Source organism: Sus scrofa, chromosome 2 (assembly GCF_054392235.1).
Source record: "Sus scrofa isolate SSC_HxYL_T2T_F1_AM1 chromosome 2, Sscrofa_HxYL_maternal_Yorkshire_Landrace_v2.0, whole genome shotgun sequence".
Classification (NCBI taxonomy): domain Eukaryota; kingdom Metazoa; phylum Chordata; class Mammalia; order Artiodactyla; family Suidae; genus Sus; species Sus scrofa.
Window position 1 is genome coordinate 135,675,231 of NC_139384.1, and position 17,342 is coordinate 135,692,572.

The following is a 17,342-nucleotide window of genomic DNA, read 5'->3' on the forward strand; positions in this document are numbered from 1 at the left end:
ATCTTAGGAAATTGGAAGCTATCTCACATTCATGGACCAGATCATTTTAAAATAACAACCCCCCCATCAATCTACCGATTCCTTGAATTCCTATAGATATCCCAGATCTTTCCTATTCTTCGTAAAGTGACAAGATGATCTTAAAATTGACATAGAAATTAAGAGCCAAAAAAAATCTTAAAGAAGAGTAAGAAGTTGGAAGGCTAACACTGCCCTATTTCAAAACTTACTACCAAACAAGTTCCCAACAACTCCACCAAGCTACAGTAATCAAGATGGTGTGGAATAGATCAATGGAATAGAAATGACAGCTTAAAATAAAACTTCATATTTTTCAATGATTTTCAGTCAAGGTGCCTAGACAATTCACTGGGCAAGGAATAATCTTTTCAACAAATAGTGCTCTAACAATTGGATATCCACCTGCAAAATAATGGATTTGAGCCTCTACCTGACACCACACATAGAATTTAACTCAAAATTAATCACATATCTCCATGTGAAAACTTAAACTATAAAACTCTGAAAATAAAACATTAATTAGTCTTCATTACTTTATATTCTGTCATGATTTCTTACATATGATTTTAAATTTAAAACTTTTGTGCTTCAAAAAATACCATCGAGAGAATAAAAAAGGCAATCCATAGAATGGGAGAAAATATTTTCAAATCATATATTTGATAAGGAAACTTGTATATGGAATATGTAAAAAATTTTACAGCTCAGCAATAAAAAGACAATCCAATTATAAAATATTAACAAGGGGTATGAATAGACATTTCTCCAAATAACATATACAAATTGTGAGTAAATACATAAAATGATGCACAACACTATTAGTCATTAGGAAAATGCAAATCAAAACTACACTCAGAAATCAGTTGATACCTACTCAGATGTTTAAAATCGAAGACAATAACAAGTGTTGAAGAAAACGTTCAGAATTTGGATTATTGATATATTGCTGATGGGAATATAAAATTGTGCAGCCACTTTGCAAAATATTTTAGCAGTTCTTTGAAGTTTTAATCACCTAATTATCCTTTAAACCAACAATTCCATTTCTAGGTGTATGTATATACCCCAGAGAAATGAAAATATTTGTCTCTTTGTACATGAATATTATGCATAATTAACAAGTGAAAATAGCCTAAATATCCATCTGATAAATGAAAAAAAATTTTAATATATCTGTATAGTATTCAGTATAGGCAAATTCATAAAGACAAAATGATTTCTGATTGGCTAGGACTGGTTCAGGTTCACAAAAGGGTAGAGGGTGGAGTGGAGTGGAGTGGGAATAGGGAATGACTGCTAACATTTATAGGTCTTGGGATGATGAAGTTTTCTAAAATTACTTTCTAGTAATGGTTACATAAAGCTGTGAGTATAAAAATGAATGAATGAATGAATGAGGTTTTTTTCCTCTCAGCTAGTTAATGGACTCTATGACTTAGGTCTTCAAGCCTAGGGATGATAAAAGCTAGTTCAACATTACTGCACTATGCTTTATAGTTACCTTATTAGAACACCCCTGTAAATAGTCCTTTTGTAAATAAATTCTTAAATTCCTCAGTTTTTCAAATACCATTGCTTTTTCTGTTGGATCCCCAAATGATACACAATAAAATAACTGATGGGGGTGGGGAGAAGAGAGGATTGTATCCATAATAGCAGAACCAATAAGTCAAGGTCTTTTTGAAAGGACACAAAGGATATTTTCCTAGTGATCTACTTAAACTACACAAAGTAAAATAAATTTTAAATCACTTTGTAGATTTAATTGTGCCATATTTTATTGTGATTCTATTTTCTCATACCTATTAGTTAAAAGTTTTATTAAATTGCTTTTCTTTCAAGGATGTATATTTTGGTGTTCCCTAAGATTCAAAAAATTCTATTTTTATGGACAGAACTTCAAAATGAACTTCATTGCTAGTGTAGCCAACTTAAAAAAATAGGTAGGTTACACTAACATTAACAGTAATGGTACATGGTATGGACGATAAATAAATACAGGAAAAATCCTCCCTCCCTAAGGGACAGAGACTTCTTGGGATTTCACAGTAACTGTTTATGTCAACAACACCCACAGACAGTATGTTCACATATCCTCTAAAGTTGAGTGTATCTACTAGATTTTTCCATAAGTGGGAATCAGATTGTTAAATGCCAAATCAGGGCCAAAATTAACCGTTCACTGAGTTATTGACTATTCAAAGTATATGACCCTCAATACACTTAAGGGACTTTGTATATTTACTTATACTTCCTGGTAGGCTAAATAACTCATAGAACATGACCTTGGGCATAACAATTTTATCCACAGCAGTTGGAAAACACAAAGAGATAATCAAAATTATGTTCCTTATTTGGGCCAGCATTGTTGATATTAAATCATATCCCCTTGGGACCTAACAAGCAAGTTTATATTTCTTAGCCAAAGCAATTATTAAAGAAAAAGAGAAGCATTGGATTTCATTCAGCCCACCAGAGGGTATCTGTGCCATTGTTAACACTTCATGCTTTATCGGGATTAACATCATGGGTATTGTGGAACAATCTATATCTAAACCAAAGGGAAATTCAGAGAAATATCAGAGAAATATAAGCTCATGGTTCTGGGAAGCCTTCAATATCCTTCTTACAGTGTTTTTGTTTCACAGTTATCCAACTATGTTGCCACAGTCTTAAGTGTTTTTTCACACTCACTGCCCTAACAGATGATACAGATTTTTCATGTTAATCAGATTCAAACTGAAAATGATACCTACTCCAGCTAACCTTTATCTTCAAAGAATTCAGTAAGAATGGTAAAGATAAGACAACTCTTGAAGGGCTTTCCTGTAGCCTAGGCAATAAAAATTTTAAAAGTTCCCACATTATCAGGAAATTACTGACTATTTTATAGCCATACTAAAAAGTAGCTATTGGAGCTAGTTTCAACTAATTAAACAATAAATGACAGGTTTCTAAAGTCTGCTACCAGAAGCAGATTTTTATGGCTTACCTTATCCCAGTGAATATACCATAGCAAGTTGCTTGCAACTATAGCTCTTCTAATTCTAGTCAATCAGGAAAAAACTCACTGCAAAACACAGACGTCCTCATGAATGTATGACAAGTATAGGGACAGAGGATTCTGCATGCAGATGTCCAGTACTTGAGATTTTAATGCTTTGTGGTCGTTATTTTATAATTCCCAATAATTGTATCTTTGAATTTGTGTTTTGAAAGTGAAGTTCAATTAGTCAGTAAAGCATGACTTAGAACCTAGGATTCTTGGCTCATGGACCATCCCACTACCCATCACCATATCCTGCATTTAGGGAAGGGTCACAGGAACCCTCTCCCCTAATCACACTCAGTGACCATTTGCCAATTTCTGCCTTCCTATTAGGGGCTGGGCTCTGATTTGAGAAGGGTCCAGGTATCAGGCCTTGGCTTCCTGTGAGGTTCCACATTTACTGTCCTCAAAGGAGTGTGACATTGTATAACAAAATAAAAATATCATGACAGGTTAGGAGATAGACCATGTAAGAAAGAAAAAAAGGGTTTTTTTCACCCTGCATTAAGAAAGAACCCCACATTTTCATTTGGCACTGGGCCTTTCAAATAAAAATTCAAATGAACACAACTAATAAACAACCTAATAAAAACAAATGACATCAACTCACCCATGACAATTAAAGCTAGCCAATCCCTAATTTCTATACTCTCTAAAATCCCTGTGTAAAATTAGCAGACTGGTCTTCTGGGAGTGATGTGCCCTATTTACATAATAATTCTTACTTAAATTTGCAATAAATTCAACTTGATGTGTTTGTTGTTTGTTTCAGATATTGTGTGCTGGTCTCCCAATTTGATAGCACCATCACTTTGCTATATAAGGATGCAAGAGACTTCCAGGTTTGTTTCCACTTCTTTGGACATTCAAAATAATTTTTAGAAAGAAAAGGTTGTGTTTAGAATTGATTTTAAAAAGCGCTAAGAAATAGAACTGATATACTTTTCTCAAAAAAAATTCTCCTCACATGTTCCAGGAAAGGAATTCATTGCTGATTAAAAATTTGGCTTTCTTAACAAGATGATTTCAATCTCAGGAAGGAAAGTAAGAAAGTTATTCATTATGTGTTGAAAACTTTTTCAACTCAATTGCATTTATGTAATTACCAAACAGCAAGTGATTGACAAAATACTGAATTTAATGAATTTATTAATTAAAGAAACATTAATAATTGAATGCTCCTCTCAACTCTTAGCTGGAACTACACTGAAAAGGACAGCAAATGGAATGAAAAGTCTAGCATAGGCAAAATTTTAAATCCTAACACGATGGTTGCAGAAAATATGAAAATATAATTGAGATTTCTAAATATACGTGTAGTGGAGACTTCAGACCAAGTAGGAGATATCATAAGAGTAAATGTATACAGGAAGGGTGAGTAATAGGGCTTACTAGAAATATAAGAAGCAATATGATTATGGCTCAAATCAGACTTCGACCTTGTTTTATTTTTTTAAGCTTGATGATTTGTGACCAAAACATATCCAGAGATGCTTTTTGACATGCATGCCATTCATTGAAAATGAATGCAAATGTTTAGATAATTTTATATAGAGAGCCAACTCATTTTACCTGCAGGAAAAGGACCTCAGGATTATGATACTGCAAGAAAACTTCCACATAACTGGGGAGGACAAAAAAAAAGTAAACAGAAAGTAAGGGGACCTGCACCCCTAGGAGGGAGCTGGAAAGAAGAAAATATCTCGCTTCCTGTAAATCCCACCACCAGCAGGGAGATCAGTCAAAACAGAGGAGGGACTTTAGTGTCTTGGAAAACACAGCAATTAGTTTGTAGCAATTAAAATTGAAACAAGTCCTACACAAATAGTTAGGGCTACAGTCCTACACTCCCCAACCTAAAACTGCCTGCCAGTTTGAGCAGGGGCTAACTGAAACTCAGGCTTTTTAGATCACATTCAGGGAGAGAACTGGGGATCACTGGGCAAGAAAAAATTGGGGTTTGCAATGAGAAACAGTTTGGAGGGACTACCACATTTGAGGGTGTAAGCTAGGAAACCTGCATGGGAATAGAGGTTAGGTGCCATTGTTTGGGGATGTAGGAGGGAAAGGGCAAGATATACCACTACAACCTGGTTCCTTGTAAATTCTCTCAGGTTGCAGGACACCACCTACACTAGATCCAGGAGCTATAGAATGAGTAGCTGCTGCTGGACGCTGGGAGGTGTCAATGGAGGTGCAGGTGCTTGGATTTGTTAATGGTCATACAAGTCAACCAGCAACTAGAAGGCCTGTGGGAGCAGCTGTTGCCAGAGCCACTTGCTCAGCAGTCATGCAAGCTGGTTGACTTTGGGAGGGATTATAGAAGTCAATGCCAGCACTCTACCTTCCAGGAGCAGTCCTGTGAACCACTGCCACCTCCTTCATGGACCACAACCCTAGCAGCCACCACCACTCCCATCCCATGCTCTGGGTGCACATGAGCCACTGCCACCACCAAGAACTCTAGGAATGGTTACCAGCCACTTCATCTATGCATCTCCTATCAAGGGGACCACAAACAGAGAAAATTAGACAATATGAGATGGCAGAGAAATAAACAAGATAAAAACTTAAAAACAACTAAATGAAGAGGAAATAAGCAGTTTACCTGAAAAATAATTCAGAGTGATGATAATAAAGATAATCAAAGATCTTAGAAAAATAGAGGCACAGACTGAAAAGTTACGAGAAATGTTTAACCTAGAGCTAGCAGATTTAAAGAACAAGAAAAGATGAATACCACGATATCCAAAATGAAAAATACCCTTGAAGGAAACAAAACTAGGATAATGGAGGCAGAAGAACAAATAAGTGAGGTGGAAGACAGAGTAGTGGAAGTCTCCAGAAAAGAATAAAGAGAAAAGAATGAATATAATTAAGGACAGTCTGGGACAAAAATAAATGTACTATCATAGGGATCATAGAAGGAGAAGAGAGAAAGGGCCAGAAAAAATATTTAAAGGGATTATAGCTGAAAACTTCCCTAATATCGGAAAGGAAACACTCACTGAAGTTGAGGAAGTACAAAAAAAATCCCATACAGGATAAACCCAAGGAGGAACATGACAAGACACACACTAATCAAACTGACAAAAATTAAATAAAAAGAAAAAATATTAAAAGCAAAAAGAAAAAGTAAAAAACAGCATACAAGAGAACCCCATAAGGTTATCAGCTTATTTTTCAACAGAAACTCCAAGCCAGAATTGAGTGGCAACATATATTTAGGGTGAAAAATATTCTGCTCAGTATCATTCAGATACAACAGAGAAATCAAAAGCTTTGTACATAAGCAAAAGCTAACAGAAATCAGCACCCACCCAAACCAGCTTAATAACAAATGCTAAAGGAGCTTCTCCAGGTTAAAAGAAAACACCACAACTAGAAACAAGAAAATTACAAAGGGAACATCTGACCACAAAAGGCAAACAAAAAATAAAGGGTAGAAATCATCCACACAAATATGATATCAAAGCCAGTAATCTGGAGAAAAGGAGAGTATAAATGCAGGATATTGAAAATTCATTTGAAATTAAGACATCAGAAATTTAAAACAATTCTGCATATATAGAGAGAATGCTATATCAAAAGCTTGAAGGAACCACAAATCAGAAAAGTACAACAAATACACACATTAAAAAAATGAAAAAACAAACCAAATACAATACTAAAGATAGTCATCAAATCACAAGACAAGAGAACAGAAGAGGAGGGGAGAAAAAAGTCTATCATTAACAAATCCAAAAAAATTAAGAAACTGGTACATATATATTAATAGGTACATATATATTAATAATTACTCTGAATGTAAATGGATTAAATGCTTCAATCAAAAGACATAGCCTGGCTGAATGGATGCAAAACAAGACCCACGTATATGCTGTCTACAAGGTGCTCATTTCAGATCTTAGGGAAACATACAGACTGAAAGTGACAGGATGGAAATGATAAGAAAGTTGGAGTAGCAATACTTGAATCAGACAAAATACTTTAAAATAAAGAAAGCTACAAGAGACAAAAAAGAATACTACCTAATGATTAAGGGATCATTCTGAGAGGAAGATATTACAATTGTAAATATATATACACCCAATATAGGAATACCACATTATTAAGGCAACAGCTAACAGATGTAAAAGGAGAAATTGACAGTAGCACAATAATAGTGGGGAAATTTAACACCCCTCTTACATCAATGGACAGGTCATCCAAACATAAAATCAATAAAGAAAGGCAGGACTTAAAAGTCACATTAGCCAGAAAAACTTAATTGATATTTATAGAACATTCCATCCCACAGCATCATAATACACATTCTTTTCAAGTGCATATGAAATGTTCTCCAGGATAGATCACATCTTGGCCCACAAATCAAGCCTCAGTAAATTTAAGAAAATTGAAATCATACCAAGCATTTTTTTCCACCCACAACACTATGAGACTAGCAATTAACCAAAGAAAAAAAACTTCAAAAAACATAAACACATGGAGGCTCAATAGTATGCTACTATCCAACCAATGGATCACTGAAGAAATAAAGGAGGAAATAAAAAAATACTTAGATACAAATGGCAATGAAGATAGGACAATGCAAAACCTATAGGACACAGCAAAAGCAGTTCTAAGAGAGAAGTTTATAAAAATACAATCTCACCTCATGAAACAAGAAAAATACCAAATAAACAACCTAACCTTACACCTAAGGCAAATAGAGAAATAAGAACAAACAAAATCCAAAGTTAGTAGAAGGAAAGAAATCATAAAGATCAGATTAAAAAATAAATGAGATAAAGAAAATAATATAAAAGATCAATGAACCCAAAAGTTGGTTCTTTGAAAAGATAAACAAAATTTATTAACTTTTAGCTAGACCCATCAAGAAAAAAAAGGGAAAGGGCTCAAATCAATAAAATTAGAAATTCAAAAGGAGAAATTACAATTAACACCATAGAAATACAAAGTATCATAAGAGACTACTAAAAGTATCTACCTATATGCCAATAAAATGGATGACCTAGAAGCGACAGACAGATTCTTACAAAAGTATAATCATCCAAGACTGAACCAGGAAGAAATAGAAAATACAAGTAGCCCAATCACAGAAATAGAAACCGTGATTTAAAAACATCCAACAAACAAATATTCAGGACTAGACAGCTTCACAGGTGAATTCTATCAAACATTTAGAGAAGAGTTAACACCTATTCTGCTGAAACTTTTCCAAAAAATTTGCAGAGGAAGGAACAATCCCAAGCTGTTTCTCTGAGGCCACAATCACCTTGATACCAAATCTAGACAAAGATACAACCAAAAAAATTAAATTGCAGGCCAACAGCATTGGTGAACATAGATGAAAACATCCTCAGCAATATATTAGCAAACCAAAGACAATGACATACTGAAAGGATCATACACCATGATCATGTGGGATTTATCCCAGGGATGTAAAAATTATCCAGTATCTGCAAAAAATCACTGTGATACATCACATCAACAAACTAAAGAAAAAAAATCATATTGTCATTTCATAGATGCAGAAAAAGCTTTTGACAAAATTCAACAACCATTTATAGTAAAACATTATCCAGATAGTGGGTATAGAAAGAATTTACCTCTATATAAGAAAGGCCATATATGATAAACCCAAAGCTAACATAATTCTCAAAGATGAAAAGCTGAAAGCATTTCCACTAAGATCAGAAGCAACACAAGGATCTCCACTCTCACCACTTTTACTCAACATAGTCTTGGAAGTCCTGGCTAAAGCAATGAGAGAAGAAAAACAAATAAAAGGAATCCAAATTGGAAAAGAAATACAACTGTCAATGTTTGCAGAGAACATGATACAATACATAGAAAATCCTAAAGATGCTACCAGAAAACTACTCGAGTTGATCAATAAATTCAGTAACATTGCAGGATACAAAATTAATACAGAACCTTCTTGCATTCTATATATTAACAGTAAAATATCAGAAAAAAAATTAAGGAAACAATTCCATTTATCATTACATCAAAAAAATACCAAGGAATAAACCTACCTAAAGAGGCAAAAGGCCTGCACTCTATAAATTATAAGACACTGATGAAGGATATCAAAGATGATACAAACAAATGGAAAGATATACCATATTCTAGGATTGGAAAAATCGATATTGTCAAAATTATGATACTACCCAAGGCAATCTACATACTCAAAGCAATCATTACTAAATTGCCAATGGATAATTAACAGAACTAGGAAAAAAGTTTTAAATATATATGGAAACACAAAAGAGCTTGAATAGCCAAAATAATCTTGAGAACAAAATATGTACCTGGAGGAATCAGGCTCCCTAATTCAGACTATACTACAAAACTGTAGTCATCAAAATAGTATGGTATTAGCATACACACACACACACACACACATGCAAACAAACAAAAAAAAAACAGAAAGGTAGATTAGTGGAACAGCATCAAGATCCCCAAAGCAAATCCACATACCTGTGGTCAATTACTCTACAACAAAATTACCCTAATACATAAGAACACACAGGGAGAAAAAATAGTCTCTTCAATAAGTGGTGCTGGGAAAACTGGACAGCTACATTTAAGAAAATGAAATTAGAACAGTCTCTAACACTATACACAAAAATAAACTCAAAATTAATTAAAGTCTTTAACCTAAGGTTGTATACCATAAAACTCTTAGAGGAAAACATAGACTTAACACTTTTTGCTATAAACTGCAGCAGTTCTCTTTTTGGATCCAACTCCTAGAGTAATGGAAATTTTTTTTAATTAACAAATGTGACCTAATTATACTTAAAAGCTTTTGCACAGCAAAAGAAACAAAGAAAAAGACAACCCACAGAATAGGATAAAATCTTTGAAATGAAGCAACGAATAAGGGATTAATCTCCAAAATACATAAGCAGCTAATACAGCTTTACATAAAAAAACAACACAATAAAAAAAAATGGGCAGAAGATCTGAACAGGTATTTCTCCAAAGCAGATAGATGGTCAAATAACACAATGAAAAGCTGATCAACATCACTAATTATTAGAGAAATTCAAATCAAAACTACAATGAGATTATCACCTCATGTCAGTGAGAATACCCATAAGGAAAAGTCTACAAACAATAAATGCTAGAGAAAGTGGGGAAAAGAGAACCCTCCTACAATGTTGATGGAAATGTAAGTTGATGCAACTACTATGGAGATCAGCATGGAGGTTCCTTAAAAAACAAAATGCTGAACTACCATATGATCCAGCAATCCCACTCTTGGTCATAGATCCAGAGAAAACCACAGTTTGAAAATATATATTCACCCCAAAAATCATTGAAACACTATTTACAATAGCCAAAACATGGAAAAATATAAATGTCTACCCACAGAGGGATGGGTAAAGAAAACATGGTACATATATACAAGGGAATATTACTTAGCCATACAAGAAAAATATAACGTCATTTGCAGCAACATAGATGGACCTAGAAAATATTATAATAAGTTAAAAAAGTCTGATAAAGACAAACATCATATGAGATGACTAATATGTGGGATCTAATAAAAAGTTATATAAAAGAATGTAATACAGAAACAGACTCAAAGATTTATAAACTAAATTTATGGCTACTAAAGGGGAAACAGAGTTGGGGGTTAAACTGAGAGATTTTGGATTAACATACACACACTACTATATATAAAATAGATAAGTAGGAGTTCTGAGGTGGCTCAGCAGTAATGAACCCAACTAGCATGAGGATACATGTTCAATCCTCAGACTCAGTTTATTAAAGATCCAGCTTTGTTTGGAGTTGTGGTGCGGGTCACAGACCTGGCTCAAATCTGGCATTGCTGTGGCTGTGGTTTAGGCCAGCAACTACAGTTCTGATTTGACCACTATCCTGGGAACTTCCATGTGCTGCAGGTGTAGCCCTAAAAAGATTTAAAAAAAGGTTAGATAAATAACAAGGATCTACTGTATAGCACAGAAAATCTACTTAACATTCTGTAATAACCTATATGAGAAAAGAATCTGAAAAAGAATGGATATATGTATAACTGATTCACTTTGCTTTTCAGTGTACCTTAAACTAATATAATATTTTAAGTCGACCATACTCTAATAAATTTTTTAAAAGTTAAATTAATACAATTACTTGCTATCCTTTTTTTTTCCCCCCATGTAGAAGTTCACAGGCCAGGGATCAAACCTGAGCCACAACAGTGGCAATACCAAATCTTTCATCACTAGGTCACCAAGAAACTCCCTTTGCTGTCATTTTTTTATATGTAACTTAACTTTTTTAACATGTAAAGTCGTTACTTTTCATTTAAAATGATGTTTTAGGGAGTTCCTGTCGTGGCGCAGTGGTTAACGAATCCGACTAGGAACCATGAGGTTGTGGGTTTGGTCCCTGCCCTTGCTCAGTCGGTTGAAGGATCCAGCGTTGCCGTGAGCTGTGGTGTAGGTTGCAGATGCGACTCGGATCCCACGTTGCTGTGGCTCTGGCGTAGGCCAGTGGCTATAGCTCCGATTCGACCCCTAGCCTGGGAACCTCCATATGCCACAGGGAGTGGCCCAAAGAAATAGCAAAAAAAAAAAAAAAAAAAAAAATTGATGTTTTAGTAAACGCCACTATAATATCATATTATTTGTATATGCAGACCATCACTAGAGTATAGGCCACCTGGTCAGTTTTCATTAAAAAAAAAAATCTTTCCTGTAAGTTAAAAAAATAAATCTCCTGGAGTTCCCTAGTGTTGCAAGATATATCTAAGAGTTGAAGAGATTTTTTTCACTGAAAAGAAAGAGTAAATTAGTGACAAGAAAACATAGAAGTATAAACCTCACTGGTAAAGGTACATATATAGTAAAGATATAGCATTGTCACTGCTGTGGCTCAGGTCACTGTTGTGGCATGGGTTTGATCCCTCCCCCTGGAACTTCTGCATGCCATGGGTTCAGCCAAAACAAACAAAAAACAAACTCCTAGTCACATATCTTTGAGAAGCTTTAGAAAAATTTATCCAAAAAAATTTGGAGAGATTAATTCTAGAAATTCATGGACTTTTTCCTGGGTTTTTTATCCTGCTTCAACATTGGAAAAACTTCAGCTAAGCTCTGAATCAATTTCAACAGAATAAATGTTCCACTGTTAACAATTACAGGACTTAAAACAGAAATGTGGGAGGATTTAAAAACAGATACTTGGGAGCAGCAGAAAATGTTGAGAGTGAACAATATACTACACTGCCTATGCTATGGATGACATCCTATGGAAGAGAATGATATTTCACCTCTACAGAGCTTGTTTGCTGGAAAAATGCAAGGAGAATAATTGAAAGCAAGTATATTAAAAATGTGTTTCAAGTTCATGTGACAGTCTCTGGCATTCCCTGTTGGCTAGGAGAGCAAGGAAATGTATTACTAACACGGCATGTTGTTGATGAATGTGGAAGCCTTTCACGTTAGTAATACATTTCCTTGCTCTCCCAGCCTACAGGGAATGCCAGAGACTGTCACATGATAGAACTTTGCACCCATCCTAACTAATATCCCAGAAGTTGAAACAAAATTTTAATATACTTTATTTCAATTATGTAAACTTTAAAAATATCATATAGAGAATTTTCTGGAGGAAGTAAAAATGCTACGTAAAAAAAATCAAAATAATTTTTTTAAGATGCAAATAATAATAGTTTATCCTAATGGCCAGCAAAGGTGAGACTGACAAGAAATAATGCGATATAGTCAAAGTGTTAAAATGGAAAACTTAAAACCAAACTTATCATTCGGAATTCAAGCAGAGATACAACATTTTCTATACAAGCAAAAGCAAGCTAAAGGCAATCGTTACCAATAAACTGACTAGGTAAGAGTTGAGATTTTTTCACTGAAAAGAAAGAGTAATTAGTGACAAGAAAACATAGAAGTATAAACCTCACCGGTAAAGGTATATATAGATAGATAGATAGATAGATAGATAGATAGATAGATAGATAGATAGATAGATAGATAGTAAAGGTAGTATGTTAATCATTTCTAAAACTGGAATGAAGGTTAAGACCCAAAGTAGCCAAAATAACTACAACTATAATAATTAGTTAAGGGATACATAAGATAAAAAGATGAAAAGCGATATTAAAAACAAATCTGGTGAAGTTAGAGTAAAAACAAAGTTTTCAATGCATTCAGATTTAAGTTATCATATAAAATACACTGTTGTAAATATAAATTGTTATGTGTAAGTGTCATAGTAACCACCAAGCAAAAACCTATAGTAGAGACACAGAAGATGAAGGAATGTGAGCATACGATAGTTATTGAACCACAAAGAAAAGATCAAGGAAGAACAGAACTGCCAAAGACCCAGGAAACAATCAACAAAATCACAATAAGTACATGCCTATTATTAATTTCTTTAAAAATAAATGGACTAAATACTCCAATCAAAAGGCAAAGAGTGGCTTAATGAATTTATATATGTGTGTGTATATATTTATATGTATATATATCTGTATTCAGCCTACAAGAGCTTCACTTCAGATATAAAAGTCAAAGAGCAAGATGAAAAAAAATGTTTCATACAAATGAAAATCAAAAGTAACTTATCTTTGGAGTTCCTATTGTGGCTCAGCAGTAACAAACCCAACTAGTATCCATGATGGTGTGGGTTCAATACCTGGCCTTGCTCAGTGAATTAAAGATCTGGTACTGCCATGAGCTGTGGTGTAGGTCACAGATGCAGCTCTGATCCACATTGCTGTGGCTATTGCCCAAGACAGAAGCTACAGCTCCAATTTGACCCCTAGCTTGGGAAACTCCATATGCCATGGATGCAGCCCATTAAAAAAAAGAAAAGAAAGAAAGAAAGTAACTTCATATCTGAAGATTCTAGAAAAAGAACAAAAAAAAGCTCAAATATAGAAGAAGGCAGTATCATTTTTTGTAAGGAAAGTAATTTCTTCACAAATACCATGCCCCGTTTTATTCTTGGTTTTGGCCAAGTTTTAATTTAGAATTCTGTAGTTTCTTAATATGCACTAAAACAGTCTTATTCAAGAAGAAGTAGAGGGTTCTTGAAAATTTCTAAGGAAATGTCAGTAAGGCAAAACGTTACTGGATGAATGATGCTTTTCTTATTTAAGCATCTGCTCTCAGTTATTTTATAAGAAGAGCAAGATTTCAGTTTGAAGACACTCTGAAATCCTAGCAGCATACCCAGACCATGATCCAATGGCTAGCTTGTTTGAGAAGGATTCATCTATCCATTGTAGATGTCTAGACATTTTGTGAAAGATATTAGAATTGGTCACCTCATTTAATGGGAAAAACATATAGGAAGAAGTCTTTAAGGACACTTTCATTTGCAAAATTATAACATGACTACACAAGTCCTTTTTTTTTTTTTTTTTGGTCTTTTTGCCTTTTCTAGGGCCACTCCTATGGCATATTGAGGTTCCCAGGATAGGGGTCAAATCAGAGCTGTAGCTACCAGCCTACACCAGAGCCACAGCAACACAGGATCTGAGCCGCATCTGCGACCTACACCACAGCTCATGGCAACACCAGATCCTTAACCCACTGAACAAGGCTAGGGATCAAACCCGCAACCTCATGTTTCCTAGTTGGATTCGTTAACTACTGAGCCATGATGGGAACTCCCAACACAAGTCAAGTCTTAACACATAACATTTGCTTGCTGAAAGCAATGTCATAAATTCAAATACAGTTAAACTTGTTTTACTCTTTTTCTCACAAACACATAAAATTATGGAAAGTAGAATTTCAAAGAAATTTTATGAAAGTGACACAATTTTTCCTTTTAGTAGTACTCAGATAATTATGACAGAATAGGCTCCACTTGTTTATTTGAACAGGGATTCTAGTTTAAAATTTTGCTTGTTTTCAGTATCTGCTTCTATCTCCTCTTCAATCAAATCAGCTAACTCCTTAGCCACTACATCTTTGTGCTCTGTGACTGAAATCCTGTAGGAATCACGAGGGATGGAATAAAACATTCCCCTCAAAAGCAGAAGAATATATATTCCTTTCAAGTGAAACATTCTGCCAGAGAGATCACATGATAGGCCACAATAACAATCTCTGTAAACTTAAGATGACTGAAATAATATCAAGTATCTCTTCTTATTGTGATGTTATATGATTAGAATACCAAAAAAAAAACTACCAAGACACTCACATGGAGGATATTCAATATGCTACTAAACAACTAGTGCATCAATGAATATATCAAAGAAAAGTCTAAATATTTAAAGATTTAAAATATTTAACATCTAAAATTCCAGAGTTCCCATCATGGCTCAGTGGTTAACAAATCTGACTAGGAACCACGAGGTTGTGGGTTCAATCCCTGGCCTTGCTCAGTGGGTTAAGGATCCAGGATTGCTGTGAGCTGTGGTGTAGGTCACAGATGAGGCTCGGATCCTGTGTTGCTGTGGCTGAGGCATAGGCCAGTGGCTACAGCTCCAATTAGACCCCTAGCATGGGAACCTCCATATGCCGCAGGTGTGGCCCTAGAAAAGACAAAGAAAAAAATCTAAAATTCCCTTGAGATAAGTGAAAATGAACACACAATGATCTAAAATATGAGAGTCAGCAAAAGCAGTTCTAAGAGAGAATTTTATAGAAGTATAATCCTGTCTTATGAATCAAGAAAATTCTCAAAAAAAAATCTAAGCTTACATCTAAAGAAACTAGAAAAAGAAGAATAAACAAATCCCAGAGATAGTAGAATGAAATAAATTATAAAGATCAGAGCAGAAATTAACAAAAAAGAAACTAAAAAAATAAAAAAGAGAAAAAAGATAAATGAAACCAAGACTTGATGTTTTGAAGAGATAAAATCTATACGCTTTTAGAAAAACTCATCAAGAAAAAAAGAGCCAAAATCAATAAAATCAGAAGTAAAAAAGCAGAAATTATGACACCACAAAAGCATAAAGGATTATAAAAGAAAAAGAACAATTATACACAAATAAAATGGACAACTTAGAAGAAATGGACAGATTTCTAGAAATGTACAATCTCCTAAGACTGAATCAGGAAGAAACAGAAAATAGGAACGGATATTCTTACCAGTAATGAAATGAATCAATAATAAAAAAAAAAAAAACTTGCCAACAAAAAGTCCAGAATGAGACAACAGGTAAAGAAGAGTTAATATCTGTCCTCCAGATGTGGCCAAAAAAAAAAAAAATTGCAGAGAAAGGAATACGTATAAACTCATACTCTGAGGCCAGCATCACTTTACTACAAAAGCCAGAAAAAGATATGACAAAAAAAGAACATTACAGGCCAGTATGCTTGATGAACTTAGATGCTAAAATTCTCAACAAAATATTCTCAAGCTGAATTCAACAAATCATTAAATAGGTTTTATAATGTGATCAAATGGGGTTTATCCAAGGGATGCAAGGATGGCTCAATAACCATAAATCAATTCATGTGATATATATATATTAACAAACTGAGGCATAAAAATTCATAAAATCATGTCAATAGATAAAAGAAAAATTTTGGACAAAATTCAACATCCACTTCTGTTAAAATATTCCAACAAAGTAGGTATAGAGGAAATGTATATAAACACAATAAAGTTCATATACAATAAAACCACAAACCAATACCATACTCAATGGGAAAAAAGCTGAAAAGATTTACTTAGTTCAGGAGCAAGACAAGGATGCTTACTCACATCACTTTTATTCAACATAGTTTTAGAAGTTCTAGTCACAGCAATAAGACAAGAAAAAGAAATTAAAATAAATCCAAACTGGAAAGGAAGAAGTAAAAATATCATATTTGCAAGTAACATGATACTATAGATAGAAAATCCTAAACATACCACCAACAATTTACTGTAACTCATCAATAAATTTCATAAAATTTCAGGATACAAAATTAATATACATAAATACATCATTCTATATGCTAACAATGAACTATTAGAAAGAAAAATTAAGAAAACAATCCTATTGACAACTGCAGCAAAAAGAATATAATACCTAGGAATAAATGTATCTGAGGTAAAATATCTGTTCCAAGAAAAATACATAGCACTGACAAAGGAACAAGTGAAATATATAACGTGCTCCTGGACTGATCTATTACCAAAAGACCACACTACCCATGGCAATCTACAGACTTGATGCAATTCCTATAAAAATATTAGCAGCATTTTTCACAGAACTTAAAAGAAGTCATTCTAAAATTTGTATGGAAACACAAAAGACCCTGAATATCCAAAGCAT

The 17,342-nt window shown here is 34.0% G+C and overlaps 1 protein-coding gene and 1 long non-coding RNA gene across 27 annotated transcripts in view; one reads left to right on the forward strand and one right to left on the reverse strand.

Moving 5' to 3' along the window:
• LOC100524732 (protein FAM170A) overlaps positions 1–5,831 on the forward strand; it is a 689,565-nt gene extending 683,734 nt beyond the window's left edge. For 22 of the 25 annotated variants that reach the window (XM_085014400.1, XM_085014386.1, XM_085014393.1 and 19 more), the window contains 2 exons: positions 3,843–3,912; positions 5,185–5,831. The gene's annotated coding sequence lies outside the window, so the exon portion shown is untranslated. The remainder of the gene's footprint in view (positions 1–3,842; positions 3,913–5,184) is intronic. The other 3 variants (XM_085014401.1, XM_085014399.1, XM_085014398.1) reach the window with 1 other exon arrangement.
• Positions 1–17,342, reverse strand: part of LOC102160311 (uncharacterized) — a 462,347-nt gene that overhangs the window by 99,295 nt on the left and 345,710 nt on the right. The window lies entirely within an intron of this gene.